Raw genomic sequence first — 25,393 nt, forward strand, 5'->3', positions numbered from 1 at the left:
ATGACCCTTGATCTTTTTCCAATAGATGGTCATCCCATTCGATGTGACCAGATCATCAATGTTTTGGATCAACTTCCCATGTTTCAAGGGTTTGTTGTTAGCACATAACATGCCTCTGGTTTTCCAATTAACCAGGTGCTCCACGAACCCGTTCCGTACATAATCCGAATCTGTGATTATGACCAGTTCGTGGAGTTGATGCTGGACAGCAGTGAGGATGGCATGATGCACAGCCATCAATTCTGCCACCTGACTACTTCGGGGACCAATTTTGTATCCAGCGGAGGGTTCTGGGGACTCATTCACCCATGCATTCCCTACGCCAGCCACCAGTTCTTTCTCCCCGTCGTTGTCAACATGGTAAGAGCATCCATCCATATAGACAGTGGGCATTCCCTCACACTTGTCTTCTTCAAAGACTTTGTGTGGGGAATTAAGGTATGCCTCCATGTTGTCCTTGATTTTCAGACTTTCGTCCTCGAGACAGTTTTCTCTGGCACAATCATGCAAGTCAGCCAGACCTTGCGCGAGGGGACTCTTCTTGTTTTGGCCATATCTGACCTCCACAGGAAAGCCTTGCATTGACAGAATCCAGGAAGTAATTCGGGAATTACTCACATTTCCGGCCCGGACTCTGTCACTTTGGAGATATTGCAGAGGCTGGTGTGGAGTCTCCACTATGATGTGCTCCCCCTGGATAAACGGGCGGTAATTCTTCAATGCCCACACCGTCGCCAGGAGTGCCTTCTCACAATCGTTGAATTTTTCCTCCACAGAGGATAAAGTTTTGCTCGCATAGGAGATTACTTTATTGACCTTGTCATGCTTTTGATATAATACTGCCGTCAAGCACGTATTAGAGAACCCTGTCTCCAGGAAGAACTCCTTGTTTCTGACCGGGTAAGCTAGGCAAGGCGCTTGTGAGAGGCTTCTTTTGAGTTGTTTTACTGCCTCGGCTTGTTCTGGACCCCATTCCCACTTGACCCCCCCCTTCAGGAGATGAATCAGGGGTCTGGTGATCTCTGCGTAGCCCTCAATGAACTTTCTGCTGTAATTAGTCAGTCCAAGGAGGCTCCTTAGTTCCCGCAGAGTTGTGGGGTCTTTCAGTTTCTGAAGTGCTTCCACTTTCTTTTCCTGGGGACAGAGACCCTGAGGAGTAATCTCATGGCCCAAGAAATTAACACGGGTTCTACACCACTGTGCTTTCTGAAAGGAAAGTTTTGCTCCGGCGGCCCTCAACTGTGTCAGAACATAACGGATCTCCGCTATATGTTCCTCCACAGATGAACTTTTAATGAGGACATCATCTACATAAGCCAGGTTACCCCTTGCACCCAAGTCGGGCATGGCCTTGTGTAGAAAAATGTTGAATTCATTGCCGGAGTTGAGGTATCCGAAGGGAGTCCGGGTCCATGTGTACTGCTGGCCCCCAAAGGTAAAAGCCAGCTTGTATTGGTCCTCCCTACTGACAGGCACAGTCCAGTATCCATTGGTCAGGTCTATTGCAGTGAATACCTGTGACCCCTGGATCTGGGCCAGCCCTTGGTCAATGTAGGGCAGAGGCCATCGGGAAGTATGGACCCGTTTGTGGAGCTCCCTGAGGTCGGCGCAGAGTCTCCACTGGCCGTTTGGCTTCAATATTCCCAGCACCGGATTATTGAAGGTGCTGTGGACTGGACGGATTATTCCCCGGGACTCAAGGTTCTTAATTATTTCAGTAAGGGACTCCATTGATGCGAGAGGCAAGCGATATTGCTTCACAAACACAGGAGTCATGCCAGGGTCCGTGGGGATTGTGGTTGTGTGGATGTCAGTGCGACCACAGTCATATGAGTCTACCGCAAAGAGATCTTGGAAATCCAAGAAAACTTGTTTCAACTTTTGCTTTTGTTCCAGAGTCACACAGGCATCAGCTAGGTTGACTCTCTCTTCCACCATCTGCCTGAAGCCTGGAAAGACTTCTGGTTTGGCTATCTCCGCGGCCTCCTCCAGCTGGGTGGAGAAGTCCCTGGTCAGAGTGCTGATTTGGACTGGAGGCTTCAGGTGGGCAAGGCTGCCTTCATGAACCTGGAAAATCACCTCCTCCCTCCTGAAATCACAAGTCACATCTTCCTTACCATAGGGGCAGGAAGTGTACACCAGGAAGTTCCCCCCATGCCGGGTAAAAATCCTGTCTGGTGTTGTATGGTCCTCACTGTCACTGTCAAAACAGTCCTTGGGGATTGGTCCTAACAGTTCATTTACAAGATCAATGGAGAAATGTCGGTCATCAACCGCCATTCCAATAATGGTGCCTGCGGCTAGAGTAATACTTTTTAAGTCGCTGTTATCCACCTCTGTTGGAATGGTGTCATGTTCTATGTTGACTAATGGTGTTGGGTTTACCCCCAACCCTTGCTGTTGGAAAGAAGCATTTAGATGTATGTAAGCATCAGGGTTTTTCAACTCTTGTCCCCTTTTAACTTTCACTTCCAGGGAGAATTGTCGGGTCCTTTCTGGGATGGTGACTTCCTCTTTAACCTGAATTTCAACTGCATAAGGTAGCAATTGAGCTGACCTAAATGCTTTTTCTGGATCATCAAAGCCCATGGGATTATCCGCTAATCGGGACCAAGCTTTGAAGTTTATTAGGTCCAAACTAATGGCAAAGCGATTGAGAATGTCACTGCCTAAGTAAAAGGCGGCAGTGACGTCTCGCACGACCCAACAATTGTGGACTATGCTCTTGTTGCCAATGGAGATTTTGAGCATACACCTGCTTGGCAGGAGATGTTTGGAATTAGGTGCTTCCAGGTCCATTTCCCATTTGTCTATCAGTTTGAAGGTGGGAATGGCTGGATCTTTTGGGAGTTGGCGAAACATGGCTTCGCTGATGAAGCTCTTACCGTTGCTCACACACACTCGAGCGAGAACAGAGTCCTTCCCATCATTTAACTGAACAGGGATGAACAACTGCTCTCCAATTTGCTGAATATCAGCCAGGCTCTGAGCTGATTTCACATCTTTCTGGACTATAGGAGTGGGAGTTTCTGATTGTGGATTAGTATAGAATTTCAGAGTGTTTCCTTCCAGCGTGGAATACCACTTTAGACTGGAAGGGAGGTTGATTTTCAGAAATAGAGAGGACCCCCCATCACCAGTCTCTTGTCCTACTGCTATTACTGTCACGTCTGGAATTTGGCTATTCTGGAAGTGAAATTCTACTTGGTCAGATTTTTGTTCAACCATGTGGCATGTGCCGTTTAAACTAACATGGTTGACACTCTGTTTTAATTTTATTGGTCGGCTAGTCTGGGTCCAGAGGACCTTGTTTACGCAATCTATTAGGGGTGACAACCTTCTCAGGAGGTCATTCCCTAGTAAACAAGGGGTGCCCTCTGGGGTCACAACTATGACCGGGTGTTTCAACTTGTGTCGCCCGATCTTAATGTCCAAGTCTGCAGTCCCCTCAACGGGAATTTCCTTCCCGTCAAAGTTCTGTAGTTGTCCCGGAAGAGAGGTGAGAGGAATTTGGTAATTCTCTCCCCTTCCTGCATTCAGTTCGTCAAAGGCCCTTCTGGACAGAAAGGTAGCTTGAGATCCAGTGTCCACCAGTGCCAAGATTGTACCCTGCCCCTGTACTTGTACCGGGGCATAATATCTTCCCTCCTTCTCCTCAAGGGGGCACAGATAATGCACATTTTTGGACAACTGGTGGGCTAATTTTCTGGTTTTGGACATCGCGAGAAAAGAATTTTGGGCAGAATTCTGTGGAGAGCCTTGGGAATCTGAAAGAAAAAGTTGGCAACTGGAGATCAGAGCCATTGTGGGTTCCCCTGGTTCCGGTTCTGGGCTGCCCCCCCCCTTTTTGGAGGCAGTCCCCAGGATGGGTTTGAACCAGGGGATTTTCTTGCTGTTGGTTCTGGGATGAGATGGTGGGCGGCGGTAGCTCAGTCTCCACATCTCCCCAGTCTGGATTTGCATCCCTAGGGACCCATTTTTCTTTGGGAGGAGTTCCCCCCTCTCTGAAGGAGAAGATCCTTTTCCCAGGATCCTCTGAGGATCCCTCTCCCTCAAATTGGAAGATCTGTACCTCCTCCTCAAACTGAGTCTGTTTGGGTCTTTTGTTTCTCCTACCCCCCCTCTGCTCCTTAGGAGGCAGACTTTCAGGGGCAAGAGATTTTGTTTCCGGTTCCGGGGTTTCCAGGGGCTGTTTACAAGTGAGGAAGGAAGCTTCCTCCAAGGCTTTACACCCCCCTTCCCTTTGTGCCTCCTCCCTGGGAAACGGTGAGTTATCGGGGTGCTGCCCCCGTCATTGTTCTGGAGCACCAGGTCCAGAGTTGGGTGCGTTCTGCGCCGGCACGCCCATCTGAGGGTTCTGCTGAGCCCTCAGTATGTGACCCAGGTCCCGCGCCATGTTTTGAACCTGGCGCTCTAACTGGGAAACCCGCTCAGGCTGATACGGGGCCCTGTTTTCTCCCCTGGGCTGATCCCGGGAAGGGTAGCTGTCCCTTCTCTGGTAATACCCCGGGTTGGGAAGATTTGGGTACCCCTCCACCCTTGGCCTCCCCTCTCCCGGATTCAGTGGTCTGGGCTCAGGGAATTGGGGAAAGAAGGATGGATGGTTTTGTGGCTGAAAGTCGGGTGGATATCTGGGGAAAAAGTTCTGCCCAGGGTTTGGTAAATTTCTGCCCTCCTGTGGGAAGTTTGGAGGGAAGTTCCCTGGGTTAGGTGCTTGTCTGGATCCCCCCCCTTGGGCTGGAGGAGTCCACACATAACCCAGGATGGGTCGATTTCCCTTGTAGCGAGGACTTACATAGTCAGGAGAGCGAGGGACCCCATTTGTGGGGCTGCCTCCCTGGCTCCCTGTCTGTGACTGGCCCGAGGACCTTCTGGGCCTAGCATTATTAGGTGCAGGTAGGTTTTTAGGCCCCCCCATCTCCAGATCCAAAACGGGGGTGACCTTTACCTCTGCCACCTTGACAGCAGCAGGGGTGCTGTTGGCTTTGGGGTTTTTCTGGGCATTGCTTTTATTTTCTATGGGCTTCTGCACCTCATAGATCCGGGTAGCCTGTTCAATGACCCAGTCTAAAGATCTTTTCTCATGAAAATCTCTCACGAGCTGGGTCATTATATATTTGGGCAAGGCATGGAAAAATGTATTGACAAACTCTCTACTATCTGTGCGCACCCTTCTGGTGGTTTGCGCAAAAGCACGCTTTAACTCCTGCACAAATTCTCGTGGGGCCTGGTCCTCCCCACATTGCAAATTGTAGGCCGCCTTGCGAGCCTCTTGAGGATTTCTGTGAACAGAAAAATGTTTCAGGATGGCCGCCTTATATGTGGACCATCTTAAATGATTTTGGTCCTCCAGCCCCGCAAAGAAACTGGAGTATTCTGGGGAGAATGTCCACTTTACATATTGAATACAGCTTTGGCTGTCCTTCAAATGGAAAGTCTCCATCATTTGTTCAAACAACTCTAAGTGCTCCCAAACAGAATACTTAGCGTTCTTATGGTAAGGCGTGATGACGCTCCTGATCGCCTTAATCTGCTTTAAGGGGTCCTTAAGCAAGGCCCTTTTTGCCTTATTGGCCTTTTTGGTTCGGGTAACCCTTGTCCATTCTTCCTCGGACTCAGAGGCACTGCTCCCAGAGGTTCCCGTCTGTTCTTCCAGGTTTTCCCGGATTCTGCGAGCCTGGGAATGGCTGGCAGAATGTGGGGACCTGGTCTCCTGTGTCCTGCGCAGTTCAGAGGAGTCTTCAGATTCCTCCTTGCTGCCAGGATTTGATGGGTACCCCCTCCACTGACCTAACTGGGCAGAGGTTTTCAGGATGCCCTTAATGGGCCTACTCTCCTGGGGTTCCCCATTGAACTGTACTGTACTTGGGTGCCCATACCCGGATGCCCACCCCTCCATTCCTGAGTGGTTCTGGCCTATGAGCCCCATACTCTTAGCTGGATAGTAATCTGCCATCCCTGTGGCCCTGTGCTCATGTGCGCCAGGGAACATGGGGGTGGCAGAGTCCAGGGACTGAGAGGTATGAGGGCCTCTGGTACTAGGGCTCCTGAGGTTATGCTCCGGAGTTTCCCTTTCCCAGCGAACCTCATCTCTATCCGCCCCTGCTCCCTGTTGCAATGCAAGAGCCTGCATTTGTGCCTTCAGTTCCTCTGTTAAGGCCTTACTCGACTCTATCAGTCTCTCCTGCATCGCTACCTGCTGTTGGAGCCTATCATTGTGCTGGCAGAGAGCCTCATTTTCCCTCTGTGCTTCCTGGTTGGTCCTGGAGAACTGGGCCAGTCTTTGCTGCAGGAGGGTTACCTCCTGAGCTGTGTCCCTATTGGCCTGCTCCTTTCTTGCTAGAGCATCCTCCACCCTCCTGGTGTGCTCTAACAAGTTCTGGTGTTCTTTTTGGAGATCACCCAGTCCCTGGTGGGCCAGGTGATTTTCTTCCATTTTTCTTTTTAAATGGCAGACTTCCTGGCCTAAGGCGTCTCTTTCCTGACTAAGAGCCTGCATTTGTGCCACCAGGTCGTCCCTTTGCCGTTGAAGGGCACCAGCTTTTTGGCGCTCCTCATCAAACTCTGCCTGGGTATCCAGGTCTTTCAAGATCAGCTTGTTGCTCTCTACCTTCACTCTATCTAGATGACTTTGCAGGGTGGCTACCTGCTCCGTGCATGCCCTGTTAAAGTCTAATTGTTGCTCCAGCTTTTTCTGGCTCTGCAGTAAGGAGTCCAAACTGTCTTGGTGCTCCTTCTGCAGGGCCAGAAATCTGGTATCCTGTTCTGACTTTTCCTTTTGCAGCACATCCATATCCTCCTTCATTTTAGTGATGTACAGTCTGCTGTCATTTTCTGACTCCTGGCTCCTCTGCAGCCTCTGCTCAGAAGAGACCAGGTCAGATTGGACCTTCTGTAATGCCAGCAGTTGCCTACTCGCCAGATCTTGGCCTTCAGCACATTTGTCCTGCACGGCTCCCATATGTAAATATAAATACGCCGCTACCCTGGCAATCTTATTGTGTTCATCTTTGGCTTTAGGAGCCATATATAGTTCACTCAGGGCCACATGTAAGGGACCCTGATCTCTATATATATCTGACCCTGTTTCAGTGACCTGTTGTGTGATGGCCTGCAACCACGCATCCTGGCCCTGTTCGGTCCATTCACCTCTCACAAATAGCTTATGCAAGAGGTGCTCTCTGGCTATTTTCATGTCTACTAAGGTCGTCATTCTAGAGATTGGTCTCTGTCCTGACTTACAGAAGTTAGTATTTTATTCTTGCAGAACAGAACTTTTCTTGGAGTGTCCCTTTTGAGGAATGCTTCACAGCGTAATGCAGCGTGGTGATCCGACCGGATGTATGTATCCCGTCAGTTAGCACACTGTATCAAGCTGCACAAGTGGTAAATCTAACCCAACGTCTCGGCTCGAGCCCCCAATTTGTAAGAGGATTCAATTCAACACTACAGCTAAGTCAACGCCTAGTCTATAATACTGAATGAAAACCCTTATTGATATATCTTTAGGTCCAGTTCATGCGTTCTGGATGACTACCCCTATATAACACCCCTCTCTTGGAATCCCCCTGACCCCACTGAGCCAAGAAGTAGTTCTGTTTTGCAAGTTTAAAATGTTTATTTGATAATTTAAAATAGATATATCACACTTTATAATAAATTAATACTTGAATATCACCCTTAATCTGATATGTTAAAGATTAACAATGGAGAATCTGGCACTAGCACACTTCTTTATAATCACTAATGAGTCGACATGAAATGGATAAGATAGCACACTGGTAAATAGGAACAAAAGTATAATGTGGTAGAGGATGCTTTATGTAAGCTCAGGTGGATGCAATATTCAATGAATGCAGTACAGAAAATACTCAATATGATTTCAACCAAACAATGTAATCACTTTTCTCTGGCTATTCACTCCCCCCCTCTTTATGCAATGCAAGGAAATGGGAGGAAAGCACACAGTTCTCAGAAATGCAATCAATGTAATCAGTTCAATCCAGCAAGCTTAGACAACAGAAAACAGATAGGAGTTTTGAAATCACAGGCCCAAATTGCTTTGATATGTGCTGGCAATGAATGAGAAATATGCTGGAAACGCTTTTAATTCCCTTTCAGAGGTTCAGGGTGAGTGGTATCTAGTTAATATTAGTCCAGGCTCACACTAGCAATGAGGCAGGGATAGTTAACAGGTTAAACGAATTTCTGGCAAATGGAAGGCAAAACTGCTGTCTTTTTACACGTGAAGAAATTTGCAAATCGCGGCAAAATTCGCGGATGCGTGTTCCGCGATTGCGGTAAAACTATAAGGGGTAGGAATGCGGTTTTTGGTGCGATTCAAAGCTACGATTCTAAGCTATCAGAGGAAAGTTACTGCAAGTCTCTAGCCCAAACGGTCGCAGAGATATGAACGATTGAATAAAGGTCGTTTTTCAGTTTTGAAATTTTAAAGTTCAAAAAGACAAGTGCAGCTTGCAAATGACAGGTGACAGTTTTGGATCTATCAGGCAGTTCTACTTAGGTTAAATAGATTGAATTATATTATTTTAACTAGGAGATTGGTTCTGCACAGTTTTCTAGGTACTCACACTATATTCTTGAATTAAATGGGCCTCATCACGGATCTGGTCAGGGTTTTAGACTGGACTCTGGTCTGGTCTGGTCTGGCCTCTGCACTTCACAGTGATCTGGGTCAGCTCTCTCTGCTGGTCTGGGTCTCTCTGGGTACAGCACTGCTTTCTCTCTGGTTCTCTTAGTTCTGGATAGATTGAAGTCTCTAGTTTGGCTTTCTGGAGGTTGATGGAGGTAAGTATGGATTTTTCCGGCAGAGCGTCCCGCTGCAGATGGATTTGGAAAGTCTCTATCTGTTCTGTCTGTCTGCTTTTATGTGTTTAGAATGTGGGTGTGTTCTAGCATCACTGACCCTACCTCTCTCTCAGCTTCTAATTGGTCAAACTTCCATTTATCATTTGATTGGGGAATGAACTGTGAGTCAGCGGGATGTCATTTTACAGCCTGCAGAAAGTCCACTCCTCCTGTCAACTTACACACAAATCTAGATTTGAAACAAATACATATTTGCAGAGGTACATATTGTTTTAAAATCATATGCACCCATCATGCATTACAGGAGGTATAGTGAAGAGGGCTTTGTTCACTCTCTTGCAGAGCACAGATAATTCAATTATCAGATAGATGGCATATCCTTAGTGTGGGCAGCAAAAGGAAGGTTGGCCTGGGAACACAGTGGTGACTCAAGTTTCACTGCTGATGGGGGTAGTTGCCAGGCAGAATTCAGTTCCTTAAGCCAGACTTTCAGCTACTGTCATGTTATTTGTTGCTTTTTAAATTAACTTGCAATTTTACACATGCAGCTAGAATGCTGATTCTAAGTGCAAAACTATGACATTTAAACAATTGCAACCTATGTGACACTCAAAAGTAGGTCACTCAGTCAATTTAAACATTTAGATTTTTTTTTTTTTAGTGTCTTTCAATCCAGTGCAACTTAAACTGCTGAAATCCACAGCGCAGCCAGTCTTGTTATAAACCTTGTCTTATGATCTTCATTTCCCAGATTTTGTAGGCACACAAAACTCCATTCTGCCAAATGTCTGCTGGTGTTCAGTAAATATTTTGCACATATTGCAATGTTTGAAAATAGGCATTTTGACTTGCCTTCAGGGAAACAGAGTGGTTTTAAAACGCCGGCTTTTGGATAGTGGTGAGTACTGGTACTGCACCCATTTTTGGGATTTAAGAAATGAACTCCCCACAATTCTAGGTTGCATTTGGCAATCAGCATTGCCATTCCCAATGGTTTCAGACTACTGTGCGGGTAGTCCAATGGTGGTTTTAGGCAGTTTCCTTCTGTGCCCATAACATCGGCAAAAATGAATGGCAGCCTATTCTTCATGCATTTCCCTGTGCATTTTCTGGGAAGCTCTGGCCATCATGATGTTTTCATGTCAGTACTGCACAGTTTTGAGGTAGGGCTAGGATGCATGGGTAAATACATCCCACAATATGTGTTTCGCTGAGTTTGGGTTTCAGAATACAAGGCACCACAGATTGGGGGTGAAGACATTCATTTTGCAGTCTACTTGGCTACACCCGAGACACTTTTCTGTTGCTGTGACTGTGGGTTTACAATTCAAATTCTAACATGCTATGTTACAAGGCTGAACTTAGATGGACATGTAGATTTGTAAAATGCTTACAAGTTCTTTGTGCTGCTGCATTATAATTTGCTTTATATTTTTATGTTACAGTTCTTGTAGATCTTTTCTTCTTTTCCTTTCTTTATGTTTATTTCTTTGGGGGGATAGGTGGTCCTTAATCTTAGGGATGCTTTTAATTGTGATTAAGGTTATGTGTTATTATTAGGTTCCTTAGAGTCTATATGGCTCTATTGCCTTTGGTGTTTTCTGGTTGGGATATCTATATGTGATTGGGAGGGGTATCGGGGGTGGCTTGGGGTTTGTTAGTTCTTGTTGATGTTGGATTCACACTTCTGTAGGTGGGGGTGGGGGTGGGTTTTTGATTTTTATAAGTACAGATTTTTTTGTTTGGTTTTTTGTTGTCTTCTCTTTTTCTTTGCAATGCCTTCTGAGAGGAATGACCAGTTGTCTGTTTCCTCGTGGAATATCAATGGTCTAAATAATCCGCTCAAAAGGCAAACGATTTTTAATTGTTTGAAAGATATGCATAGTGATATACATTTTCTCCAAGAGACCCATTTACTGTTAGAGGATGCTAATATGCTGCGCAAAGGTTGGATTGGGGAATTTTTTGTCTTTTGCTATTCATCCAGGAGTAGAGGGGTTGCTATTTTGATTCGGAAGAATTCCCCGATTAAGGTCTTGAAATCTCACACTGATAAAGAGGGTAGGGTCATCGCGCTCTTGGTGGAAGTTCAGGGAGTTCAGTATATTTTTTGCAATGTTTATGCCCCTTCAGTGGATGACGGCACATTTTTTGGAACAGTTGCTCAAATGTTACAGGATTTGGCATGTCAGAATGTTATTCTGGGAGGTGACTTTAATTTGGTTATTGATAATGTCAAAGATCGCAGTGGACCTAATACTGCTTTCAGGAGAGACCCGACTTTTTGTTCCTTTAACTCACTTATTTCTGAATTTGCATTAGAAGACTGTTGGAGATTGCTTCATGATGATTTGAGAGAATACACGTTTTATTCTAGCTCACATGGTTCACATTCTCGTATAGATAGGTTTTTCACTGCTGGTTCAGCAACCCTGAATTTGAAAAGCTGTGAGATTGGTTGTATTGCTGTCACTGACCATGCACCTGTGTTTATGAACATAGATTTACAGTTTAGTACTCCTAGATCATTTTGTTGGAGAATGAACACCTCAATTTTGTTTGCTACCTGTCCTGCCTGCCTCTCAAGTTGGATTTTCATCGGATTGAAAACAATTACTACAGCTACCAGAAGGCTTTGCTTTTTTTTAAAATTTATTTATTTATTTATTTATTTTTTTAATTAGGGGCGGTCCTATATAAGGACGTTCCCGCGCGCACCTGCGCGCGCGCACCCAGCAAGTCCCCTCAAGTCCCGCTTTGCCGCGGGAGTCTGTGCTGTTTGCTACCTGTCCTGCCTGCCTCTCAAGTTGGATTTTCATCGGATTGAAAACAATTACTACAGCTACCAGAAGGTGAACGCTATATACTGGGTAGTCAACAACTACCATCAATAACACTTAAACCCAATTTTATCTGTAAACTTAACTAAAGCAGCCTTTCTTTTTCTTTTAGGCTTTGCTTTTTTTTTTCTAATTTAGTAGGTAACACTACTACCGTTGAGTATGAAACGTACCATAAAATCTCTAACAACCGGCATGCCGCCGGTAACCGAGCTGCACAAGTCCAATGGTTCAAGTTGTTCCCAGATTTGCCACTCTGCACCGATAAAAAAACCTCGACTTAGTTCTACACCAAGGATATGTGCTACAGGCGCAATCAAGAGTCGATCTGAGACGCTGTTAGGAATGGACATCCGCTCCTTTTGTAGAGCCTCCAGTCGCATGGAAAATAGCTCACGACCTACTGGAAATGCCGTAGAAACATCTTTACATCATCCAGTAACGGCTTCCTTGGGTCCAAAAGATACTACGCATGGATTGGAGCCGGAATCTTGTACTTCTGCAAAACGATTAACTGGCCAAAATGATCCTCTAGCTACTGCGATAGAGGTCAGAACTGGTGAGGTCTTAAAAACTGTTACAACGCCTGGCCCATCTGTTACTTTTGCGAAAGAAAATGTTTCCCTTACCGATAGTGTCATTCTAACTAATGTCTTAACTGGTGTTGCAGTTCCTCCCCCTGATGTACGTGACATCTCTGTATTCACTGTAAGTGACACATCGGTTGCTAACTCATTGTTGAAGCCAGTTGTTCAGGATATACCTGTTATTGACTTAGATATTATTGCCTCTGTTGAGTCACCTCAAATCACCTTTGGTTAATTTGTCTAAATCTCCTGTGCTTATCACAAACGTCAGTGCTGCAAATTCAGTTGCAAATTTGTCCTTTATAGCTCCGACTCCTAGAAAAATGGTTGAAAAAACCCCTGCTACTACTGGTGGTCTTGATTCCCAGACTGTCAGTACTAGCATAGCACTTACATCCATGAACAACGCCATATTAGCTCTTGCTAAACTGTTCGAAGTATTAGTCGTAAAGGCTGAAACACATTCAAACCAGTTCGACCTGCTACTTGACAATCAATTTGTACTTTTTAACAAACTTGAGAGCCTGGGCCAGCCGGAAGCTGCTTCAAATGGTAAGAAGTCTGTATCTTCACAGACTTCTTACTTGGCTGAAACCATGGTTCAAGCCTATCAACCTATACCATTCATACCTGATCCTATAGTTGACATTATGGAAAATGCAGTCGTGACAAAAACTGATTTGCAGAAGAGACCCACATATTCCCTTTTTGGGATCAAATCTTCTGCGCCCGATCTGCAGAATCCCCAGAATTCACTGCCTAAAAAGACTCGACTGATAAATCAGTCAAAAAAACCGAAAAACATCAAATCTGTACCACCTCATACATCCCAAATTAAAGCCTTTATTAATAAGCTCTCAGCTCCAGCATCTTCTTCAGCCTTGGCATCTAAAGCCATCACAAGAAAATACTCACAACAACTGCAAGCAAAAAAAGCTAAGTTACACCCAGCCCCCACTGTTCCCTCTTTGGCACACAGCCCATTAAGTGAATTGATTACCGTGGCCGAGCAGATGTCACAAAAAACCCACACTAAACCAATGTTGGGCAATCGTATTTGCGAAGGGGCTAGTGTACCTAACTCATCCGCAAATAGTTTTATGGGTAATGCTTTTGTGGCGCAGAAACCAGAGCATGGGGAAATGGGGAGAGAGATACGAAGAGCAGTGGATGAATACTTATCCTCTAAATCAGACCCTAAACATGTAACTTTTGCGCCGTCTGCCTCGGCCACTTTGTCTGAGCCAACGCCTGTGGTAGCCCCAATTCTGAAAAAACCTAGTCTCCCTGTCATTGCGGATGCAGCAACTTTTGGCTCTCCTATGCCAATATGCCCGGGTGGACCTGGCAAGGCTAAAATAGATTCACTTGGTGATATGGAACGAATTTTACAATCCACTTTCACTAAGTTTCTGGAAGCCTCTTTTGCCCCTCAAACAGTCTTACAGCCTAAAATAGGGATTAATACCTGTACAAACCCTAATGAGTTACTGTTACTAGCTAAACAAAAGCTAACAACTATACGCTCTAAGCGTCCGGCAATTCATTCTCTGACCCTTAGTTGCCAGCCATTGCCGGCCAAACAGTATAATCTAAATCGGGCCTCTGTTCTCTCGATATTTCGTGAGATCCCAGAGCTCGACGACATCAGTACCATAGATGTAGAACTTGTGGAGTTCCCAGATTCATCAAATCAGTCCCTTGTAAATCTATGGATTAATTCAAGGGTGGTTCTTAATACCATCTGGGCCGCGAAGTCACAAATTGCCGATCTTGGCTTCACTGTGCTCCCCACCCCAGATGTTTTAGAGAGACCTTCTATGCGTGTAGATGCCCCTCAAAATAAACTTCCCATCAACCCTCAAGCTAACCCCGGAAAATCCTGCATTTGTCAATATCAGAGCAAGCAACCTTAGCATTCTTCTATTCTTACATCAGAGCTATGCTTTGTTAGCTGGAATTCCAGAGGGAATCGGCATTTACTGAACAATCATTCCCTCCATTTGCTGAAGTATGATGTTATACTGCTTCAAGAATCATGGTTGGTTACACCACCGTCTTGGAATAATTATGATGTATGTTTATTACCTGCCGTGAAGCAGCAAATGGGTCGTCCAACCTCTGGCCTGTTAACGGCTGTTAAACAGTCGTCTGGCTTAAAAATCTCTCCGTGGTTTTGTCCAAATGATTTTATAAAAATTTCCAGAATTGTATGTGAAAGCTACATATGTGCCGTAATTAACATCTACTGGAACCCCCTGGGCATCTCTGATGATTCCTTTACGGAAGCAATATCTAACGCTCTCGATATAATTACAGTGGATGGAGCTGTAGATATGATCTATTTAGCGGGGGATTTGAATTTACACTGTTTGGGCCCCTTTTTTAAATCCGAACAAAAACGCCTGGATAAATGGCTACTATTCATTAAATCACGGAATCTCTATATGTTGAATGGTGCCTATTCACAGGACATACCACCTAGAGCTACATGGCATCGTGCATGTAGTCATGGGATTATTGACTTTACCTATGTTAACATGTATATGTCAAATATGGTTACATCTTTTCAAATAATAGAATCAGAGATGAGTGATCATAATATCCTGTGTACTACCCTCCGCTCGAACATGTTTGTCCCCAAAGTACACCTTTCCTTTCTTAAGGGAACGTATGAGATAAATCCTGCCAGAAACCGATTAAAGTGGTCTGAACATTCTTTAATTGCTTTTAAGACACGTTACCATAGTGAACTAAACTATAATGATGTAGAACAATCGCCCTCAGACATGGTTTTTTATGATCTTATGCAGCTCTTCCAACCAAGCTCTACCACTCATAAACATAAACAAATACCGCATTTGCATATCCCTAATCATGAAATAAGATCTAAAAAATCCATGGTTCGAGCGGAAAAAAGGCAGGCCTTAAAATTACCGCCAGATCTCCGTGGGGCTGCTCTGCTACGTATACAAACCAGCTACAGAAATTGGGCTAGGGGAATAAAAGCTAAACTTTACCAAACAGATGGGAGAAATATGCTAGTATCTCTTGCATCCAAAAACTCTGCCCAGTCGTGGTACATTATAAACCAATCCACAGCAGGCCATCAGGTTGCCTGCCAAACAAATGATGTAACAGAGGATGAGTGGGTACGCTATTACTCGAACCTATTTGCAAACCCACGCCCTCATTCCTTTGCTCTTGAGCTAAAGTCTGATCATTCGTTTTACTTACACTTCGATAAAGAAGACATCTTGTATTACATCAATCATGCAAGCAACTCGCGAGCACCTGGCCCCGATGGCCTATCAAATGCACATCTTAAGCAATTCCCTAACATATGGGCAGATATACTATTTCTCATGTTTGAATCAATAAACACTTCACAAAAAATTCCGACATCATGGAGACAATCAATCGTTATTCCAATATATAAGAAGGGTGATCGCGCCAATCTGGCTAGCTATAGACCCATTTCATTATTGGATGTCTCGGGAAAGATCTTTACTCGTCTCATACTGCGAGAACTTAATGATTGGACAAAGAAGAACTTCAAACGGGACCCGCATCAATCTGGCTTTGTTAGCGGACTGGGGACGATCCCCAACATTATTACCATTAATATGTTGAAGTCTCAATATGCATCCAGAAAACAAACTTTATATTTTGCGTTTATTGATTTCAGTTCCGCTTTTGATTCCATAAACCGAAATCTTCTTTTTAAAAAACTAAAAGACTTTGGCTGCCCTTCCTCGCTTTTGGCTCTAATTATCCAATTACATACAGATACTACCATGAGAGTCCGGCTCACAATGCAAGGACTCCTGTCCGCCCCTTTTCCTACTTGTATTGGTTTAAAGCAAGGATGCACATTGGCGGCTTCATTGTTCAATCTCTTTATCCTTGATTTAGGCCTGTCATTTTGCGGAATTACAGTGGACGCTCCGGAGTTGGGGGGTCATCGTATCCCTTGGATACTTTATGCAGACGATTTGGTCTTGATTTCCCAGACTCCCATAGGTCTGCAAAATCTTTTAGCTGCATTAGCAATCTATGTGGAGGCAAACGATCTAACAGTAAACCTAACCAAATCCCAGATTATGGTTTGTAAACCCGCTACTAGGTGTAAATCTTATAAGGGATTTTGGTCCTTCCAACAACAAACTATGGATATTGTCTCGGAGTATAAGTATCTCGGTGTTTCCATTCAAAACACGGTTAGCGATGGGAAACTGTTATATATGTTAGACTCGAAATTGCTAAGCTTGATATCGCAAGCGAAAATCCTACTTTATAAGTTTGGGAAATTTACGCTGAAACATATCTTGATGTATTATGAACAAAAGGTTGTTCCCATCTTACTCTATGGCGTTGAAGCCAAACTGTATTCCAAGGATGGCATATGGAATAGACTTGAGGCTACTTTTTGGAAAAAGGTCTTGCGTCTTCCGAACTGCACACCGCTCCCAATACTACGGTTTGAATTGGGTTTGAACTCTCTCTATAGTAAAGTTAAATGGAGAATGTGTGCCTTTTTCCGTAAAAGCCTTCTCGGCTTGACCAATAATAATATCCTGGGTACGGTTGCTCTTCACCTAATAGGGTCTACAGCTGTTTTTCCGCTAAAATGGAGAAATATTGTTTTGGACACTTTAGTTGGAGCAAATATCTCTTTACAAGTTCTGATTGATCACCCCGCACGAGCAAAAAGAAAGTTTTTCTATTGGGATTGGATCACAAACTATGATCTTTGTGTAAAATATAGAGATTTTGATGCTAGTCTCTTTGGTACTAAATGTCTAGGCCAAGCGGAAGGTTATCTCATGAAATGTCCATCTGCAAATATACGCAATAAATTCCTGCGGACAAGGTTAAATTTATGGCCGACGAGAGAAATTTTGGCTAGACGTAAACTTATTCAAGCGGACCTCAGCTTCTGCCGATTTTGTGAGAAACAAAATGTAAGGGAAACCCTCCAACACATAATTGTGTCTTGTCCAAACCTAATAGCCATTCGTGATAAACATTGTAATAAGTTATTGAGTTTGTATATGGAGAAGAATGACAATGAGATATGGAGTATTCTATTTAAGAATGTTAGATTTTCAGCAATGAAGGCCATTGTCCACTTTTTAGAGGCAGTTTTACCTGACGAAATAGTGATTTAATTAGTCTACCTTAGAGTATCTTATTTATATACTCGTGAATTATCATTATAATTATCACTATTAATATGGCTCTCATTATATATAGATTTAATCGGACTATTTTATTGAACTTAAATCTTAATTTATAGCCCGACTTTCTAACTCTGTCTCTTTTGTTTACTCTTCTCCATTATGTTGGTTGTTGATATTGTATGTAATTCTATATGATTTCCATCAATTTTAAATTGTAATGATATTCTTTTATAATTGTTATTGATTTTGAAAAGTTGATGTCTTCAGCTATATCAAAATAATAAAAAAAAAAAAAAAAAAACACCTCAATTCTTCAAGATGAAAAGATTGTGGATAAAATCAGATCTGAGGCTGATCATTTTGTTGTGGAAAACAGGACAGATGGTATTGCTGTTGGGACAGTATGGGAGGCATTTAAATGTACAATGCGGGGCTTAATTCTGGGTTTGTCCAGCAGCAGGAGGAAATGTATGGTGAACAAAAGTATGGATTTGGAACAAAGTATTAAGCAACTTTCAAAGGAGTTCATAAATGACTCTGTGAACATGGAGAAAAAGAGAAGATTGAGGGAGCTACAGAGAGAATTGAATGAGACTTTGAAAATAAGGTCTGAGAAGGATTTGTTCAAATTGAAATATTTTGAATATGGTGAAAAATGCGACCATTGGCTTGCCTATAGATTGAGACAACAACAATCAGAAAGATCTATCACTTCTATCAAAAATGAGAATGGTCAGGTGACTTGTGACAGATAAATGAGACTTTTAAGGAATATTATACGAAGCTCTATCAAAGTGAGTTGGGTGTCAATGGATTGGATGATTCCTTTTTTAATGGACTAGAGATACCTAGAGTGAATGATTTGGAGAAAGCTATGCTGGGTGAGGCTTTGACTGTGGATGAAATGAAAACTGCGATTGGGAAGTTGAACTCGGGCAAGTCTCCTGGTCTGGATGGTCTGCCTGCTGAATTTTATAAAATCTTTCCTGATTCGGTGGTAGAACTTATGCGGGATATGTTCATGGAATCCAGGGTGGGAGGTTTGCTTCCTGCTTCTGCTAGTCATGCCATTATATCGGTATTTCTAAAAAAGGATAAGGATGGCTGCTTGACTTCAAACTACCGTCCGATCAGTTTGATTAATACTGATAATAAGATTCTTGCGAAATTATTGGCACTTTGTTTGCAGAATCTTCTTGTGAAGTTAGTGCGCACTGATTAGTCAGGCTTTGTTCATGGTCGGAGAACATCTAGCAATATTAGGAACCTATTTTTGTTGATGACACATGCACAGGATATGGAAGATGATGTTGCAGTGCTTTCCTTAGACGCGGAGAAAGCGTTTGATCACGTTGATTGGAACTATCTTTTTTCAGTATTGCGCGCTATGAATTTAAGTGAGGAATTTATTTCATGGATTGCCTTGCTTTATGCTTGTCCGACTGCTGCCGTCAGAAATAATGGGCAGTTATTAGACTCTTTTGTACTGCAGAGGGGTACAAGGCAGGGATGCCCTTTATCCCTCCTGATATTTGTTTTGGCCATGGAACCACTGGCGATTGCATTGAGGTGTGATGTAGGGATACGGGGTCTGAGTTTTCATGGGGCCAATCAAGAGCTGTGGTTTTATGCGGATGATCTGTTATTGTTGTTACGGAATTTAACGGTGTCCCTTCCGGCCTTGTTGGATGTTCTGGACAGATTTCATGCGGTGGCTGGATTTAAAGTCAACTGGACTAAGTCTGAGGTTTTACCTGTTTCTGGATGTTGTGATAGGAACTTGGTTTCTGGATTTGGGTTTCGGTGGTATGACAGAAAATTAAAATATCTGTGTATATGGCTGACCCCATTGGTGGATGAGATGGTTGTGGTAAACATGACTGAGACTTGTAGAGAATTGAAAATGAGTATTTTGAGGTGGTCTTTACTTCACTTGACCCTATGGGGCAAAGTGAATGCTATAAAAATGAATGCAGCCCCGAAAATGAACTATGTACTAGGTATGCTTCCGATGAAAATTGGGAATCATTTTTGGAAGAAAATTGATGGTTTGTTGCAGTCGATTTTATGGGATGACAAGCCGCCGTGGTTAAAGTTGTGGAAACTTCAGCTGCCAGTAGAAAAGGGAGGTTTGGGGGTGCCGAATTTCAGGGCATATCATCTAGCTTTTTCAAGTCATTTCATTGTGCCCTTTCTGATGGAACAGCCTGATAATTGGGTAATTGAAGAGGCAAGTTTGTTGGGCCCACTCCCCCCAAGGGCGATTCTCACGTCAACGAACAAGTTATGTAAAAGATCATCTCTGACAGTCTTTCTGAGAGATACGTGGAGACAGGTTCATGAATTATTGGGATCGGTCGCTTCTAAGACTATTCATGCTTCCATTTGGTTGAACCAACAGATTTCTGTTGGAGGTAAATCTTTATTCTGGCCTGATTGGTTTCTAGGTGGAGTCCATTGGATTGATGATGTGTTGGTGGATGGTGAGTGGATTGGTGAGTGTGAGTTGCGAGCGAAATTTCACATTGATAATTTCAAATCTGAAGACTTCAGAAAATTAAAAAGATGCATAGGTGATGTGGTGGAACAAGGAAGCTCAATGGTTAATCTCTTTCTTAGAGAAAGGGAGCCAGGTGGTGGCTCGATTGCTAGCAGGATATACAATTGTATTGTGTCTGCTTATAAGGAGAATTCTGATTTGAGAGATGAATGGGGAAGGAGATTGGGGTGTGAGATTTCACCCGAGATGTGGTTGGATATGTGTGCGAATATTAAACTTTGTGCAATTGATCTGGTGGAACGGTCTAGACAGATAAAGATCCTCAATAAAGTGTTTTGGAGCCCGGAACGAATGTTTAAGAGAAGGTTGATGGATTCGGATGATTGCTGGTGTTGTGGGAATGGACTGGGAAGTCTAGAACATCTACTGTGGGAATGTGTGCGTGTACAGGGTTTTTGGCATGATGTTTGTGGTGCCTGTCTGCGTGTTTTGAATTTGGATGTTGATTTGGATTTTGTGACAATGATTTTGGGAGGTGGAGAATTGCTGGAGGATCTCTCTGTGTCACGGAAAAAGTTTTTAATCCGTGGAGCTTGTCTGGGCAAAAAGTTGGTCCCGATGGGCTGGAAGGCACGGAATGCGCCTACTCTTGATGATTGGGTTGAGGGGATGTCTGCCCTTGCATCCATGGAAAGGATGGTGTTCAAGAGGCAAGGGAAATTGAGTTTGTACGGAAAGGTGTGGGATGACTGTTTGAGTATTTACTGATTTATTGCAAGTTATGTATGTATAATATTCTGTTAATCTGTGTATTTTTGCTGAGTATTAATTGTTCTGATTGTTTGATTGATTATCTATGTGTAAAACTTTATAAATAAACAAATATTTCTTTTTAAAAAAATAGAAAATAACCTTGAATTCTATGCAGATCCCACAGCAGACAGAGATTGTAGTTTCCTAGAATGCAGCGTGTGGGTTTATCCAAAGGGGGAAGAAATTTGAGAAATGTCAGTAATATATAGGTTCCCACAGATGTGTAAGATTGGGCAACAGAGCAAGAATTGAAGGATAAAGAGTTAATGAGAGATGTCATTACAGGAGTAACAAAAGGGTGGATGTTGGATGAAGTTACTGACACCCGAAATGTGTGAGGAAGTACAAATTAAGGAAATCCCTATAAAATGCACTATAGGCCTATTACAATGTCAGTGGCCTAAGTTACAGGTACACCCTTCCTACTCTTTGTGAGTAGCAAGCGTGAGAGATGTGTAAGTAGTTTCAATCCGGCAAACACCCAAGTCAAGCCCGGCACGTAGTGCACAATTGGAACCCTTATTTATTTTTGTCTATAAGTTCAATATTCTGAACGATATACCATTCATATCACACCCTTCTCCTGGGCCCCCCCACACCCCTCAGTCACACTGAACCAGGAATCAGGCTAGTTTGCAAAGATAAATATTTATTGATGTATTTAAAATGTAATCACAGTATATTTTAATAGGTAAACAACAATCACCAATGGGGTGACAGAACTCTGAATAGTATCTTTATAAACTGGGAATTAAGGAATGAGCATAAAACAAATGCAGCATAGAAAATAATACTTTTGTGTTGGTTTGGACAGATGGCACTATGGTTAGAGGTTCCCCTGCAACACCCCTCGAATCCCCAATAGGCAATTGAATAGATGTGAGGAGAGAGCAGGTATTCAGGAATAGCACAAATCAAACAGAATATCAGTCCCACCTTCCCCCTTCAAACACAAGAGTAAAACGAAATTGACTTTTCAGCTGTAAGGTTGGCTTTAAAATTGTCTTTAGATTTGACTGAGCAAAAACACCAAATATGCTCAAAAGTACTTACATTGTTGTAAATTCCTATGGGAGCTGCTTTGAACAGTTGCATACAGTAACAAACAATGATTTAGTCCAAAGAAAGCATTTGAAATCTCAAAGTTCAAGTCAGAAATAATTTAAAGCTATTTCACACGCGTAAAATTTCTCAGAATTGTAAACTTTCCCTGCGTGATATTCGTGATAATGGGTTCTGCAATGCATAGTGATAGCTACAGATGTTAGGTACAAGTAGGAGTTGAGATTTCGTTTCTATCATAAAAACTGAGGGTGTTATAGAGGTTTTAGTAAAGGTTGTTTTTGTAAAATAGGCACGAGATTGGAAAACCGAAAATGAAAAATGAAAGATGGGTTTGCTTACACTAGGTTATGACTATGAAAAAGAGAATGTCACACGTGATCTTCCACAGTTACATGGCCAGCGTAACCCTTCACATGTCATACTCTAGTTTCCGTTCTGGGATTTACTTTTCTCACACAAAATCACTAATGACTTATGATTTTATAAAACAAATGAGAAAAATCAGCACAGGAAAGGTTCTGACAATACTATGATTCTGAATTAAAAGATAGGATGAATGGAGGTTGGGATAAGACTATGCTGAGATATTAGGGTCACTTTTCTTCCTATTAATACTTACAAAAGAAGTTATTAAATTGGACCGTCAGTTCTGATCAGGGATTGGATCTGTCTAGGAAGAACAGCACCTCAGGCACGAGATTGGATCAGCTAGGCCAGTCACTGGTTTTGCACAGGATCTGTCCTTCTTGTTTGTTGATATTTCAATCAGCTGGATAGTGGGTTCCTCAGGCAAGCCTAGTGGTGGTAAGCCCGAGAATTTCAGGGTACTGGTTCAAAAGGCCTTCTCACACCACACAGTGCTTCAGTGGGTGGAGAGAATAAATTGGAGAATTCGGGCCTTGCTGAAAACAATAGTTCTCTATTGCTGGCAAGCATTTTGGCATCTGGATCTGGAAGGATGTTAAAGCTGGATGGAGAATGCTGGATCAGAGTGCTTTGCCAGAATCAGGAAAGTGAGTGGATCTGTGAGTCCTATGTGTTGTCAGCTGTCTCTTTTTATGCTTTAAAATGACATCACAAAATGGGTGTATGGGCCGGCTTAACTAAGCCTGCCCCTGTGAGCTGGGATTGGATCAAAACTTCATCTCCGCCTTGCATTTGAGTAATTGGTTCAAGGCCGGATGATGTCACATTTTATGGTTTGTTATGTAGAATCTGTTGCTCAAAATCCTGTAGCTGTGGGACCTTGTTTCAACTTTCTACTGAATTTTGTCCTTTTTACTATGAACACAATTTCCAAACTTTATGCAACTTTCCACAAATGTGTGTGTTTAACATAGGGATGTGCGTGTACATTTTCACAATTCTAACATTTAGACATTTCGCATAAAACCACATATATTGCCATTCCTGTCCAGAACATGTCACACGGTTTTGCCGCCTCTGAAAACCTGCAGCCAAAAATTAGATTCACAACTCTGTGGTTGGTATATTTTTCACCCTTTTGGATGACAAGTTATGAGTCTTTTCAGAACTGTTCTTTGTTCATGTTTAGCAACAGATGGTCCACCCCTTTTTGTCTCTCTGCAGTCCAAGGGCATCCCCCTCCTTGTTTGTTACATCCAGAAGCCATTTACGACCACCTTCACACATCCAGTTTCCTGGGCTGAACCTCTGTCATTGTTCCTTCTCTTTCTATAGACAAAAGTTTGGGCTAACCCGCAATTAGAATCTCCCAGTGAGTTTCTGCTGAGAGGTAGGCCCTCCTCCTGGGAGAAACCTGCTTTTCCAGTACTTACAGCTCAGCCAGGCTAATTAACTTCTTAAACTCAGCAAAAACCAAATTTGTTGCATCAAACATAAATACATTACTTTCTTGGCCTTAAAATCTGTGGGCTAAAAAGCACCTGGGATCTATATTTCTTTTAGCAAAAATCATTTTTATGTTTGCTAATCCAGCAGACTTTTTAGGTTTAGATCCCTTTAAAGTTTCATCAGTAACTCATCTGACAGCTGTCATTCAGGTAACAAAGCAAATGTCATTTGTAGGCACATTTTGGGGCTTCACTTGCACACTGCTGCTTTTCTCTCTGTACTCTGCTGGTCATGGAGCCCACTTGCACTTTTTCTGCAGGGGGTGCTCTATTCCACGACACATGCACCATGGGTTGCTGGTTGGGCATCCATCTTTTTGTGGGCTTGAGAACACATTTTTTGTAGGTTTTTGGCGCACACAAGGGTTTTGCTGCCATTGTTGCAGTTTGTTTCACCACAACTGGCAGGGTAACCCCACATAGCATAGCAGAGTGGGTCAATACATTCCACATAGCCCCCTCTCCCGACTTTATTTTGACCTCCCGTCAAGGGGAAGTCGGGAGATTGGGATGTTCTTTTTCTGTCCGTGTGGAGAACTTCAGTTGCTTCTCCCGTCAGTGCGGAAGCGACACGCTCTCCTCGCCGGTTCTGGTCAGGAGTATTACTGGTTCTGGTTGGGAGTATAGAGTGCCACTCCGGGCTCGTTGGGTCTTTCCTCCCGGTGTCCGAGTGGTCCTCCTCGGAAATCCTTGGGATGATTCTTAGTCCAGATGCTAGAAGATAGAACATAGCATGGTTATGGAAATTTTCCCACTACTGTGTCCACACGTCATCTGGGGATGTCGGCAGTGGGAAAGACAATTGGATTACAATCAGCACTATTCCCCATCTATGTTCACTAATGGTCTTAACACTCTTCTCACACACGGTGAACATTTAGTGATTCTTTTATGTTTCCGGATTTTCGCCCTCTGGGTTTCCGGTTGGCTCCTCTATTTGCTGCAAAGTATGCCTGGGATGGCAGCTCTTCAGCTGGTTTATGTGGACCCACTTGTCTTCCCCTTCTGTCAAACTGCCCTTGGGGATGCGGATTCTGTAGGCGACTAGTGAGATTCTGTCCACAATTTCAAAAGGACCCCGCCAAGTTGGGAGGAATTTGCGCTCTTTGGCTGCGTTCCTTTGGAAATTGTACAAGTAGACCCCGTCTCTTACTTGATATTCCTTTTTAGCTGTCTTCAGATCCTAGTGGGTCGTCATACTGTCTGCAGATCTTTCTAGATTCTGCTGAGCATAGACAAAAGCATGTTGAAGGTGTTTTCTCAGATTCTCAACATACTCATGAGTTGTGGAGGCATTTATCAAAGTCTGCTCTTGGGTTCTATAGAGCAGATGCTGGGGTAGCACCATCCTTTGTCCAGTCATCAGCTCAAAATGAGACATTTCTGTTGCAGAAGAAGGGATAGATCTAATGGCCATCAGGACAAGGGGTAATCTAATGTCCCAACTTGGCACAGAATCTGCCACAAACTTTTTTAATATGCCCACAATAGTTTTATTGTACCTCTCAACTCCACCACTAGAGGATTTCCTGTAGGCAATGTGTAGTTTCCTTTTGACACCAAGTATCTCCCACATCTTTGTCATCACTTCGCAAGTGGCTACCTCGGTCTAACTCAATCCCTTGGGGTAGTCCAAAATGCGACAAGATGTGGTTGATCATCAGGGCAGCTGCGGTTTCTGCCTTGCAATTTGGGGCCGGGA

This window comes from Ambystoma mexicanum, chromosome 6p (assembly GCF_040938575.1).
Source record: "Ambystoma mexicanum isolate Mex_15411 chromosome 6p, UKY_AmexF1_1, whole genome shotgun sequence".
Classification (NCBI taxonomy): domain Eukaryota; kingdom Metazoa; phylum Chordata; class Amphibia; order Caudata; family Ambystomatidae; genus Ambystoma; species Ambystoma mexicanum.